The following is a 12,681-nucleotide window of genomic DNA, read 5'->3' as shown; positions in this document are numbered from 1 at the left end:
TGGTGGGGGTGATGGTGGTGGTGGAAACCATACACTTAGACATATGAGGTCGATGCACTATGTGACACAAGTCTAAATCAGTTGATGTAAACAGCAGCAACAATTGTAGTTCACTTGGAGAGGCTTTTGGATTATAGTGATTGAAAGGGTGTTTGCCACTGGTCATCTTTAAATTGCCAGCTACAGAAGTTCACGACTGGTCTTTTATATCAGCCGTGTCTCCATCGCATGCACCTTTGTTGTGCGTGTGTGACGTTGCATCGATGGATTCTTATCTTCCATTTTCACATCCAGCAGGGTTACTAAATCCCTCCCCCATGAAATGATTGTGGGGCCATTACCTGCTGACCAGTGTGGAGGATGAAGCTGGTAGCTGGGCAGTATCATGGTGAAAGATTCCTGTGTGACATCCGGGAGTGCTTGCGATTCTAGTGCGGCTGGATGTTTGTGGAGAGTGCACTCTCATCTCGTAGTGGGGGGGACCAGGCAGCCCTCTAGGACTAGAGAGAGCTACAATGTGGTAGTGATACTGAACTCCCCAATGAGAGGAGGTCATACACCTAGATGCTGTTTCAAGAATTTATTGTGGTGCCAGTGCAGCATCCCACGTGTTGTAGCCACCAACACTATCTGGATCCACCCCAAATTCAGCTCAGATGTGTGTACCCACAATGGGGCATTTCACACGGAACAGTGTGGCTGCGTCTCCTTCGCATTGTATGTTTGGGAACAAGATCCAAAAGTGTCCTGTTAGGATGACCATGAAGGTGCTGTGACGGGTTACAACCATTGACAAGAGTGAACCAGTAAGAAACTAAGGATTTTAGTGCTGTAGCAGATGCACCATACCCTGGAGCTCTTAATGTAAGTGTGAGTTCTTTTTGTTAACACATCTGAGGCTGGGTGAAACATGGGAGTAGCAACATGTTTAATCCTATTGCAGGTGCAAAACCTTTTGAAAAAAATCATTTTGAATTGGGGACCATTGCCAGTTACCAGCATGTGAGGTTCACTGTCTGTTGCAAAGATCCTGTAAAAAGATCTCACTGTGGTCGTCGTTGGCTGCTGGAGGCATACAACATATGGGAAATGGGAGGATTGGCTCACAGAGAACGATTTGGGTGGAGCTGACAGGTGTGCCTGTTGAACCACCTGTGCAACGCCATCATCCAGATAAGATCAGTAGATATTGCAACATATCAGTTGCTTAGTGCTTGAAATTCCCCAATGGGACTGATGCAAGAATGGAAGCCCCAGTATTGCTGGGAGGATGGCTGCTCTTCCCAACGCCATTCATCAGCTTCTGTAAAGATCACAAAACCTTGCAAAACCAGATGTTGGTGCTGCTGATGGAAAACGAAAGGCGAATGACAAGTGGTCTGCATCTGAGAGCTCAATAGGCCAACCCAAGGGACATATTGTAGGACCTGTTGAAGAACCAGGTCACACTTAGATGCAGGAACTGTTCAAGCAGTTGTTCCAGTTGGCTGTCTAACCGAAAATACTGTCCCCCCCACAGAGGGCCCACAGCTCTTTCATGGGTACGTGTGTGGCACACATTTGGTCCCGAGCTGTATGCATTCCCTTCCCCATATCCATTCCTTCCCATCCTAGCTCCTCCTCATGCTGTTTGTCCCTTTTTTCAGCTTTTTCTGGTCTCTTCCTCCCCCCCCCCCCTTCCTTCCCTTATGTTTTCTGTTTCCATAAAGTGAACCATTTGGGGAAGAACTCCCTCTCTAGGGCTCCAGGATTGGTTCCTCTTCCCTCTTCTCTTTCCACCCTTCCTTCCTCCCCTAGCCCCCACACCTTCACCTGCTAGGTCACCAGCATGTGTAACCAGTTTGCGTGATGGGGCTGTTATGTACCCATCTGACAGCATCCCCTGACAACACAGGGATCACTGTCACTGCCTTGTTTATGCCTGGGAGTGGTTGCTCATCTTCTTGGGACATTGGAATTCCTGACAGTGACTGCTGGACCAGGTGGCTCTAGCTGCAACTGGATGGTGCCTGCGAGGTGAGTCCCTGATTGAAGTGGGTGGTACCAGAGAGGATACTCTGTGCATGAAGTATGCTAAGCTCCTTAATTCTGGGCAATCTTCCATAGCTGTTTCTTCAGACAGAAACAGTTCTCTCTCTGCTTCTACTTTTGCGTCGAAAAGGAGGGGGGCCAGGCCTACCAGCTTGCATTGAGGCAAAATCCTTTCCCTGTGACTTGACTCACTCCAGGACAGATGCAATGGGGATACTTTTTTTTCTTTTTCTTTCTTTCTTTTTTTTTTTTTTTTTTTTTTTTTTTTAAAGAATATTTCGATGACAAGTTTTCTAAAGTTGATCCGCTTAGTAGGATGTGATCTCATTCTCTGCTGAGTAAAACTTCTTTTGCCAATCAGTTGACTTCCCTTTGTGCTTGCGACCACTCAGGGGATATCCCAGTAAGTATTACCTCTCACCAGTCTTTAAATATGACCCAGGGCATTATTTTTCACAGTTCCTCCTCCTCCTTCAGTCTGATGAGTAACTCAGGACTAACCTGGCACGACGTGGCATTTATTTCGTACAGCAAGCCCACAGAGGTTCTAAGAACTATCACTTTGATGCTGGCACTTTCATCCTGTCTTTTGAGGGGGTATCCTTCTGGAAAAGTCTTAAGTTATGGTTTACCATTATGACATGAAGCCCTAAATCTTGTCTCCCACTCACTGTTTCTAGTGTCTCCGTTTTGGTCACATGTGATGTGAGGTGAATCCTATTTACAGTGGCAGCGGTTGTCCCCTCCATGTGAGGAATTCTTACACCCACTGCCCAAGTGAGTTAACTGTTGCAGCCCACATTCTCCTTGCTTGCTGTATTGCCTGACCTATAAAAAGGAAAGGAAGATTCAGGAGTTCAAAACTCTCAGACCATCTGTCCTATTCTGAGGTCTGACAGAAATTCAACTTTCTCCACCCTGTATCTTTACTGCCCATTTTTGCTTCTGTTGCATCCTTTCCTCCTCCTCCTCCTCGTACTCGTACTCCTTCTGCTCCTTCCTCCTTAACTCCGTCCTCTCCCCCTTTCCTCCTCTCTGGCGATTCCCATTCCCACCCCTCTGGACTGCACCTTCTCTTCGGCCGGAGAAGAAACCCTCTCCTCTGGCACCCACTGGGGATGGGGCTGCCTCTGTGAACCTCCCTTCACGATGTCTGCAGCACAGAAACCCTGTTATTTCAAGTTGGATGCGGAACCCATGCACGGTGGGCTTCAAGGCTACTTGTTGTCTTTTGGATCCTGATATTGCTTGGAGCTTTCTGTCTTTCCAATCACATCTCCTCTTGCCCTCTGAAGGAGAGGAAGAAGATGCATAATTCTTGGTACGAAACCTTGCTGACATCCCAGGGGCTGTCACTCCCTCCTTCGTAATCATGTTCTGATCTTACACTAGAGAATGCCACTCTGTGCTTACCGGTGACAGACGCTGACTCTACAAATAACTGTTTCTGGCCTGTTTGACGTCCATATGGGCTCATCTAGTACTCTCCTCCAATGGGACTCTAACGATTCCTATTGTCACCTTCTGGAATTGCAGTCTCTTCTTTCTCTGTACTCTGTAGCTTTTGTTGTATTGCAGGGATCTCATTTTGTGGATACTCACGTACCGACTCTTCGTGGCTCCCAAGCCTTCTGCCAGAACTGGGTCAGCCCTTTGTGAGCCTCTGGTGGTGTCAGTATGTTGGTCCACATGGACATTGTTAGTTTCTGGGTTCATCTACATAATGTGTTGGAAGCACTGGCCGTTTCAATCCATTTAGATTCTGTGGTAACAATATGCAATCTTTATCCCTTTTCAGATTGACTTTGTATGCTTCCTGCTCTTCTTGCTCTCCTCCTTTGACAGATCCCTCCCCCCTTCTTTCTCCTTTGGGTTTTAACACCCATAATCCTTTTGTCGGGTGCTACTGCAACCACTGACTGGGGCAGGATTGTTGAAGACCTTCTACTAGTAGGGCTTGATCTCGGACCCCTTACCACTTGAGCCCCCACTCACTTTAATATTACGCATAGCTCTTTCTTGGCCATTGATATTTCTGTATGTAGCACTGGATTCCTTCCCCTTCATTCAGTGGCGAGCTCATGACAATTGCGACAGCGATCATTTTCTGATTGTTTCATCTTTTCTCTAGTATTACTCGTTTGGAAGTTCTCTCAGGTGGGCCTTTACTAATATGGATTGGGATGCCTTTTCGTCAACTGCCATGCCACTGCTCCACCACACAGTGGCATTGATGAGTCTATATATAGTTTGACTGATGCCATTCTTTTAGCAGCTGCTTTGACAATTCCATCTTCATCAGGCTCTCCTCAACAGAAGACTGTCCCTTGGTGGACCCCTGAAATTGCTGCAGCTATTAAAGATTGTTTCCGTGCTTCCCGGCCTTTAAAAGGCTTTTTGCCCAGGCCACTATGTTCCTAAATGCCAGAAACTGATTCGTTGTGAATGATATGTCACTGTCACTGGGCTGCATACTTCCTCTTTGCATGTGTGGGCAGTGATCAGGTGCATTTTTGACTGCTGTCCTGTGTTCCAAGAATTTCTTTGAATGGTGTTATCCTCAGCAGCCTGGGTTCTGTCACTGAGCATATTGCTCAGCATTTCGTCCAGGCCTCAGAGTAGGTTCAACGTCCATCAGTCAGATACGGCGGAACAACATCCTTTATCTTTTATTCCCTACTGCCTCGAACCTTATAACACCCCACTTAGCGAATGGAAATTTGCCATGCATTTTCTTCCCCTTTTTAACTCTCTCTATCAAGGGGAATTCCCTTCCCATTGGTGAGAAAGTGTCGCTATTCCAGTTTTGAAATTTGGTAAACCACATCTTCAGATGGACTCTTTCGTCCGGTCAGTTTAAACAATGTTCTCCACAAGTTATATGAACATATGATGAGTTGAAGGCTGTATTGGATCCTCGAATCCGGGGACCTTTTGGCTTCGACCCAGTATGGTTTTTTTCACTGAGGCTGCTGTACTACAGATAATTTAGTTTGCCTACAGCCTGTTATCCAAATGGCTTTTTCTGGTACTGTGCAGAATTTGAATCCCCGCCAGACGTCATTGACGTCAAAGACCCCTAGAGGTCTCTGCACCTTCGTGCCGTAAGGTGTGGTGGTGCGTGCCTCTGGGCCCGCATTTAGTGTGAGGGCACCACAGTGGAACACGTGGTTCCAGCTGCCAATAGCGGTGCCCCTGATAGAGTACTTAAGCTCCTGCCTCTCACTCAGCCAGCCAGTGTAACCTTGCATACATCTTGGGACACATCGCCTCGCCTTAGACAGCTTATTTACTTTCTTGTCCTGTGTACGAGTGGACGTGGTTGTTAGGTTTTCGTGTGACTACGTTGTTTCGATTTTGTTGTTGTTCGCTCTGTCCTCCGTTGGTCGTGTCCGTCCTCCCGTTGTGTGGTTGTTAGCGGGCCACGCCGCGGGTCCTCCTGCGCTTTCCATCTCTTCAATCCCGCGACTGTTCCAGTTGCCGTTACAACATTTTTGGCAACGAGGTCAACAGTGTTCGTTGTTGGTATGGAGGCAGAAGTTAGTCTGTCTGCTGGAGCAACTGCAGCAGCAGCAGCAGCTCCAGTTAGACATCTTACAAAAGTCGCTGCAGTTGGTAACGGACAAAGTCAATCCCCGGGACGCGTTACCACAGCAGCTTCAGAGTCCTCGGATGTCCGATGCTTTCCCATGTCTGCCATCATTTCCACCCTTTAATGACGCTAAAGGGGACTGGGAAACCTACTTACATCGGCTGAAACAACATTTCATAACTTTCCAAGTCACAGATGACTCCTTGCAGTGGTCGTTGTTTTTGTTTTGGGCCTCCCCAGACACGTTCTTTCTTCTCCGCAAGTTGGCACCATTGTCCGACCCTGTGGCTCTCTCTTTCCAGGAGATCTGCCTTTTGCTGACAAACTGTTATTCCCAACGCTACCATGTGGTGGCCTCTCGGCTGGAGTTCCACCAGTACCATAAACAGCCTGGTCAATCGTATTATTCCTGGGTCATGGACTTATGCAGGGTCTCAGCCGTCGATGCGATTTTACATGTGCCAATCAGCAGTATAAGGCTTCATATGCGGACTCCCTGATTCGGGATGTGGTGTTTCAGCTGGTTCCCGATCCTGAGGTCTGTATTGTGGCGTTGAAACTCGACAACACCTTCTTAGAAGAGATTCTGCGCATTGCCCACTCCTTTGAAATTACTTAAGCAGCTAATGAGTGTTGTATGGTGCGATCGCAGGTGGTGGCGATCGCGGCGTCACTGCGGGTTCCGCCCTCGCGACGTCGACGTGGCCCGGCCGACAGAGGCCAGTGCCGTCGGGACTCCTCATTGTCCGACGTCTCTATGGCATTGGCGCTAGAGATGGGCAAAACTGTTCTTTTCAGAGATTGGATCAGAACTGTTCACTCCCTGAAATGAATTAGCTCTTTTTCATGACTCACCACTCATTTACAATAGAAAATAAATGGAAGGCACATTGCCCTTTAAACTTGGTTTATTCCAGTACTATACCTGTATTTTGATCTTATTTGATCCTATTTTGAAGTAACACAGATAATGAGTTAGAATTTTGTATTGTTTATTGAAATTTCCACGATATAACAAAGTTTTTGATTATTGATTTATTTTGCACTACCATGGTTTTTTGGGTGATCGGAAAATGTTGTAACTTGAGATTTACATTAACAATATATTTGGCTATAATGTATTAAAATTTCATTAACCTCATACAAATACATCGCAAGCCATATATTTTTAAAGTGAACGTTTCCTTCCGAAGACGCCTAAAATCGCAAAATCCGTACCAGAATAAGAAAAAAAAATATAAATTTGACTGTAAAACGAAAGTGCTGCATATACCCTTACGCAGAATAAAACAAGGAAAATATTGGTGTATCACATTTTGCGATACGTTTATCGGTTCGCTCGTAATTAAAGCGTAAATTCGAGTGTCCATAATAAAAATCCTATAGTAAGAGGAGTCATCAGGAACCTAATCTAATCAGTTTAAACAAATAAAAATAAAATAAAAACAATTGATGTATACATAACATAATAATGTAATATACATAGCGGTATTACTACGAAGAACAATATCCAGTAGGGACGAACTCTGATGCAGAGGCGCTGAGTCGAGCAGGTCGAGCCGCGAGCTGTATTACTGCGTGAGCTGAGACCGCAGAGACCAGAGTGACACTCGAGTCGCTTTGCTCAACGCTCTGGCTAGAGTCGAGACAGTGGGGTGAGCGTTGAGCGGGCGAGTTCCGAGGGAGGGGGGAGCGGTGAACTCACCCGCTCCGAGACAAATCGTCCGTTCCCTTGCGAGCAGGTTGTTGCAAGTAGTTCCTATGTTATCCGCTAGGTGGCTCTCTGTCCTGTTGCTCGCATCAACTGCCCAGAGGGCAGGACGTGCGACTGAAACGATCGCTGTCAGGGTGCGATGCGAAGTTAAGCTGCGCCAGACACTGTACACGGCAGACGACGCACAGAGACGGCACGGAATATGTGAAACACAAAATCCAATGGGGCACTGCACAATGCAGGCAGCCAAGGTAGAAGCAGGGCAGAGGCCGGCGCTGGCTGTGTTGTGTGGCGTGCACTTTGCTCTGACCAGCTGCTGAGGCGCTGCTGATATGCTCCGTCTCTCTCTCTCTCTCTCTCTCTCTCTCTCTCTCTCTCTCTCTCTCTCTCTGCCGTGGGAAACGTTTGGAGCTACCGTTCTTTTTTTCTGAATCACTGATTGTTCACTCCTTTGAAAGATTCAACTCTATGAATTAGTTCAAGAGCGGATCCCCCATCTCTAATTGGCGCCTTCGGTCGCGCCTCGTCGCCGGTCGCGCGGCCCACTTCCATCTTGCCCACAGTGCGACACGTACCTCATTCCACGACAGGAAGACCTTCTTGCCAAGCTTGCCGGGGGAGAGTATTTTTCCAAGATCTACCTGGCTGAGGCATACCACCAGTTGCCCGTGGATGGCGAATCTCAGAACATTGTGGTTATTAACATGCCTATTTACATGCCTTCGGATTGACACCTTCCATTTGGTGTCCCTTCGGCAGCGGCCATTTTCCAGCGATTCGTGGAGCTGCTTACACAGCCTATCCCTGCCTGTGTGAATTATCTGGATGACATCTTGGTCACCAGGTGTTCCCGTCAGGAACATTTGCAAAACCTCAGAGCCTTATTTCTTGCTCTGAAGTCTGCTGGTGTACGCTGTCGGCTGGACAAGTGTTTTTTTTTTTTTTTTTTTTTTTTTCAACCGGAAGTGGAATACTTAGGCCACTGGCTTGGCAAAGATGGCATTCGCCCTTTGCGTCGTAATGTCGCGGCCATTGAGGCCCTTTCTCGTCCCAAGGACGTATCTGAACTCCAGGTGTTTTTGGGCAAGGTTACTTATTACTTAAAGTTCTTGCCCCAGGCTGACTCCATTGCTCAACTCCTCAATCACTTGTGTCACAAAGGGGTACCTTTTGATTGGTCTCCTGCCTGTGACCAGGCTTTTCTCCGTTTAAAGGCGATGCTGAAGTACGCCCCTTGCCTTACTGCCTTTTCCCCGGACTGCCCCTTGGTTGTGGTGGCTGATGCGTAGGCATATGGCATTGGAGCCGTCCTTGCGCATCGGGATGCCGATGGCTCTGAACAGCCCATCGCTTATGCCTCTAAGATGTTGAACCCAGCACAACGGAACTACTCCCAGATTGGAAAGGAGGCTCTGGCGATTGTGTGTGCCGTCCAAAAATTTCACACCTATCTCTTTGGGGCAAAATTCACCCTCCTGACATACCATAAACCCTTGGTTACACTTTTCGGACCCCACTCTCACCTTCCAGAGTGGACGGCTCACCGTCTCCAGCACTGGGCATTGTTTTTACATAATTACACTTACACCATCCGGTATAAGCCCACCATGCTAACGTGGACGCTTTGTTGCGTCACCCAGCAGGCCCTAATCCTGCCTTCGACCAACAGGAGGTCCTCTGCTTTCACATTGATTCTGCCTGCCGGGATGCGCTAGACGGTCTGCCTCTTACAGCTGCTCGCATTGCTGCGGCCACCCCACCGCGACCCTGTCTTGCAGCAGGTTCTCAACTATGTGGTCCATGGGTGGCCATCCTATGTTACTCGTCGGATGCAGTCCGATTTCAGCCCCTGGCGCCACTTGTCCCACAGGCTCTCTGTGGTCGATGATGTCCCTCTCGGCCACGGAGTCGGATGCCCATCGGGTGGTCATCCCTCCAGAATTGCGGCTTCGGGTGCTCGGTTTGTTAAACCGCTGGCACTAGGGTATGTCCCGTATGAAAGTTTTGGCCTGCCGGCATGTGTATTGGCCCGGCATCGATGGTGATATTGAGCGCCTGGTCCGTGGGTGCACTGTCTGTGCGCGTCACCAGGCAAGCCCCCCTCAGTCCGTTTGCACCATGGCCTGTGCCTTGCTGCCCCTGGGATCGCATCCATATCGACTTTGTGTGCCCGTTTTTGGGGTCCATGTGGTTACTTATCGTTGATACCTACTCCAAATACCCATATGTTGTCCGCATGGCATCCACCACCATGGAGGCTACACTCACGACCCTGGTCCAGGTTCTCACCATTGAGGGCATGCCACACACATTGGTCTCCGATAATGGTCCCCAATTCATGGCGTCCTCCTTCCACGACTTCTGTCAGGCCAACGGTATCAAACATATCCATAGCCCCCCTTTCCACCCTTCATCCAATGGTGCGGCGGAGAGGCTTGTCCGCACTTTTAAACACCAGTTGACTAAGGCGGTCGACACATCTGCAACCGCGTCGGCCCTCACCCTGTTTTTGAGCACCTGTCGCACTACGCCAATTGACGGATGCAGTCCAGCAGAGCTCCTTCATGGGCGACAGCCACGGACGTTGCTCCATTTGCTGGTGCCATCCTCCTCCCGGCCCTCACAGCGGGTTTGCCCCTGGCACGGCCGTGTGGGCCCGCGAGTATGGGCACAAGGCGGGTGGACACCCGCCATGGTCGTTGCGGCCCATGGGAGGTGTGTGATGTCGGTGCAGACATCAAAAGGGTTGGAGTGCCGCCATCATAATCAGCTCCGCCCGTGTGCCGCCACGGGACTCGCCCCACTGCCTCTTTCCCTACCTCCTTCAGGTACGGACGTGGTCCTTGAGTCACCGTCCCTGCCCCCAGTTGCTGTCTCCCCGTGGGCCTGCCGCCGGCCCTCTCCGCCTCCGGGTGGATCGGCGGCTCCCGCCCTGGACTCTGGATCAGCTGTCATGGATACCTTGGGTGTCCCTTCCTCCCCACCAATAGCGGTTGATGAGCGCGTCTCCTCTTCCCACTGCCGCCCACCTCGGCACTGTCCAGGGCTTTTCCGCTCCTACGTGCAAGTTTCAGGAGGGGAGGGATCTGGTACTGCATGTTGCGGAATTTGAATCCCCGCCAGACGTCATGGATGTCGAAGACGCCTAGAGGTCTCTGCACCATTGCGCCGTAAGCTGTGGCAGCGCACACCTCCGGGCCCGCATTTAGTTTGAGGGCGCCACAATGGAACACCTGGTTCCAGCTGTCAATAGTGGTGCCCCCGATTGAGTACTGAAGCGCCTGCCTCTCGCTCAGTCATCCAGTCTAACCATGCGTATGTCTCCGGACATATCGCCTCGCCTTAGACAGCTTATTTACTTTCTTGTTCTGTGTATGAGTGTACGTGGTTGTTAGGTTTTCGTGTGACTCCGTTGTTTCGATTTTGTCGTTGTTTGTTCTGTCCTTTGTTGGTCATGTCCGTCCTCTCCCGTTGTGTGGTAGTTTGCGGTTCGCTCCGCGGGTTCGCCATGCTTTCTTTCTCTTCAATCTTGCGACCATTCCGGTCGCCGTTACAACAATTTTGCTCCCTTTAACCATTTGAGAAAGTGCATCCACTTCGGAATTATGGGCAGAGGTGTCACAGTGAAATTAGTATCGGAAATTTGTCAAACAGTGAGGCCATTGATGAAAGCAAGTGCCATTCTTTTTAGCAGTTTCACCTTGGGTCCAAAGAGGAATGAATGGTTTTTGACTTGCAGGTATTAATACTTTACATAGAATAAAATTCTTGTGACAAGATCGAGCACTAGAATTTAACCCTTTATAGGTTTGCAGTCTATTTTTCAACCACATCACATAGGGCACATTTTCTCATTGATTTACAGTATGATTTAGTCTTTATGGCTCCAGCACATCAGTGAGAATGTTTTCCGGTTGGAAAAGTAGCCACAATGTAGCTCACTAAATTCTCAACAGACGGCAGGCGTACATACATTACCTTTGTGGTTGAAATATCAACCACAGAATGTTGCTGACCACGTCAGAGGTATTTACCGCCTTTGTTACTTTGCAGGCAAGTGTATTTTTGTTGTTAAATAAATTTTACCCATTGTAGTCGTTCTCTGAAGTTTTATCTTTGGAAAAGTGGCAGTAATGTCTTGAAATAGAAAGTTAGTAGTCTTGAAATAAACGATTTGCAATTACACTGTTGAGCAAGCTCTTCATTACTGCTATTCTGCTGAAATACAGAGCTGACTGTTTTTGTAAACTGTGATCCATGAAGGTGTGATGGTCATTTTTATACATGCTTTTTGGCACCTGAAATGTTGTAAGAACATCACAGAATTTGACATGCAGCCTGTAACTTTTCCGCTGAGATGTTATTTTCGAGTTGTATGCACATTTGGCATGCTGCAGTACAGAATTGGACATCCTACATTTTCTTCTGCTTGGCATCAAGACGATTTGCTTTGAAGTAATTGTTATTTACGAAATATCTATCATAGCTGCTTGTACTGTGTACTTTATGAGTGTTCAATGTTTTTTATGTTTATTATTTTCCTTTGTGGTCAATAATGGGTACATTAGCGTAATTTCTTTTGTAGTGAAGTGGCTAGACAAAGACTGAATGAAGCAGAGATACTGCAGATTCTTGAAGATTCATGTTCTGATGTTTCTTCGGATGATTCTGAGTAGGGGGGTGATACAGATGCAGAAGATTCCATGAACCCAGGGCCAGTCAGTGCCTCCCTGATACAGTTCATCCTGTGCAGGATGACAGAGGAATTAGACTTCAATGGCAGTACCTGCAATGAATGTGAAGATTCTGCAGTTGTTACTCAGCCTCCACATTCCTTGACAAATTCTGCTACTCATTCAGATAGTGACTTAGGGACTGGTGGAACAGCAATAACACAGGGGCAATACCAGTTCACTAAATGTGGAGTTGAACCAAGAGAATTCAGTGACAGTGTTTGTAGTGAATATTTTAGGCCAAATGTTCCAGTAAATTTAAGTTCCCCATCTGAGATATTTTCACAGTTCTTTTTTTGACACTTTTCTCAATTTCATAGTAGTACAACACGTATGTTATTCAGAGAAGAGCAGTTCTTAATCTGAACTTACAGGAGCTGAAAGCTTTTATTGGTACACTAATTATATGGGATTCCATTCTCTTCTGAGTATTAGCCAGTATTGGTCAACTGACCCCAACTTTCATGTACCAAGAATTGCAAATACACTCCTGGAAATTGAAAAAAGAACACATTGATACCGGTGTGTCAGACCCACCATACTTGCTCCGGACACTGCGAGAGGGCTGTACAAGCAATGATCACACGCACGGCACAGCGGACACACCAGGA

The 12,681-nt window shown here is 47.9% G+C and overlaps 1 protein-coding gene across 2 annotated transcripts in view; it reads left to right on the top strand.

The window, feature by feature from the left end:
• LOC126191591 (tumor protein p73-like) overlaps window positions 1-12,681 on the top strand; it is a 100,378-nt gene that overhangs the window by 25,193 nt on the left and 62,504 nt on the right. The gene's annotated exons all lie outside the window — the stretch shown is intronic.

The sequence above is a fragment of the Schistocerca cancellata genome, chromosome 6 (genome assembly GCF_023864275.1).
Source record: "Schistocerca cancellata isolate TAMUIC-IGC-003103 chromosome 6, iqSchCanc2.1, whole genome shotgun sequence".
Lineage (NCBI taxonomy): Eukaryota > Metazoa > Arthropoda > Insecta > Orthoptera > Acrididae > Schistocerca > Schistocerca cancellata.
This window is presented reverse-complemented; position numbering and strand designations above follow the sequence as displayed.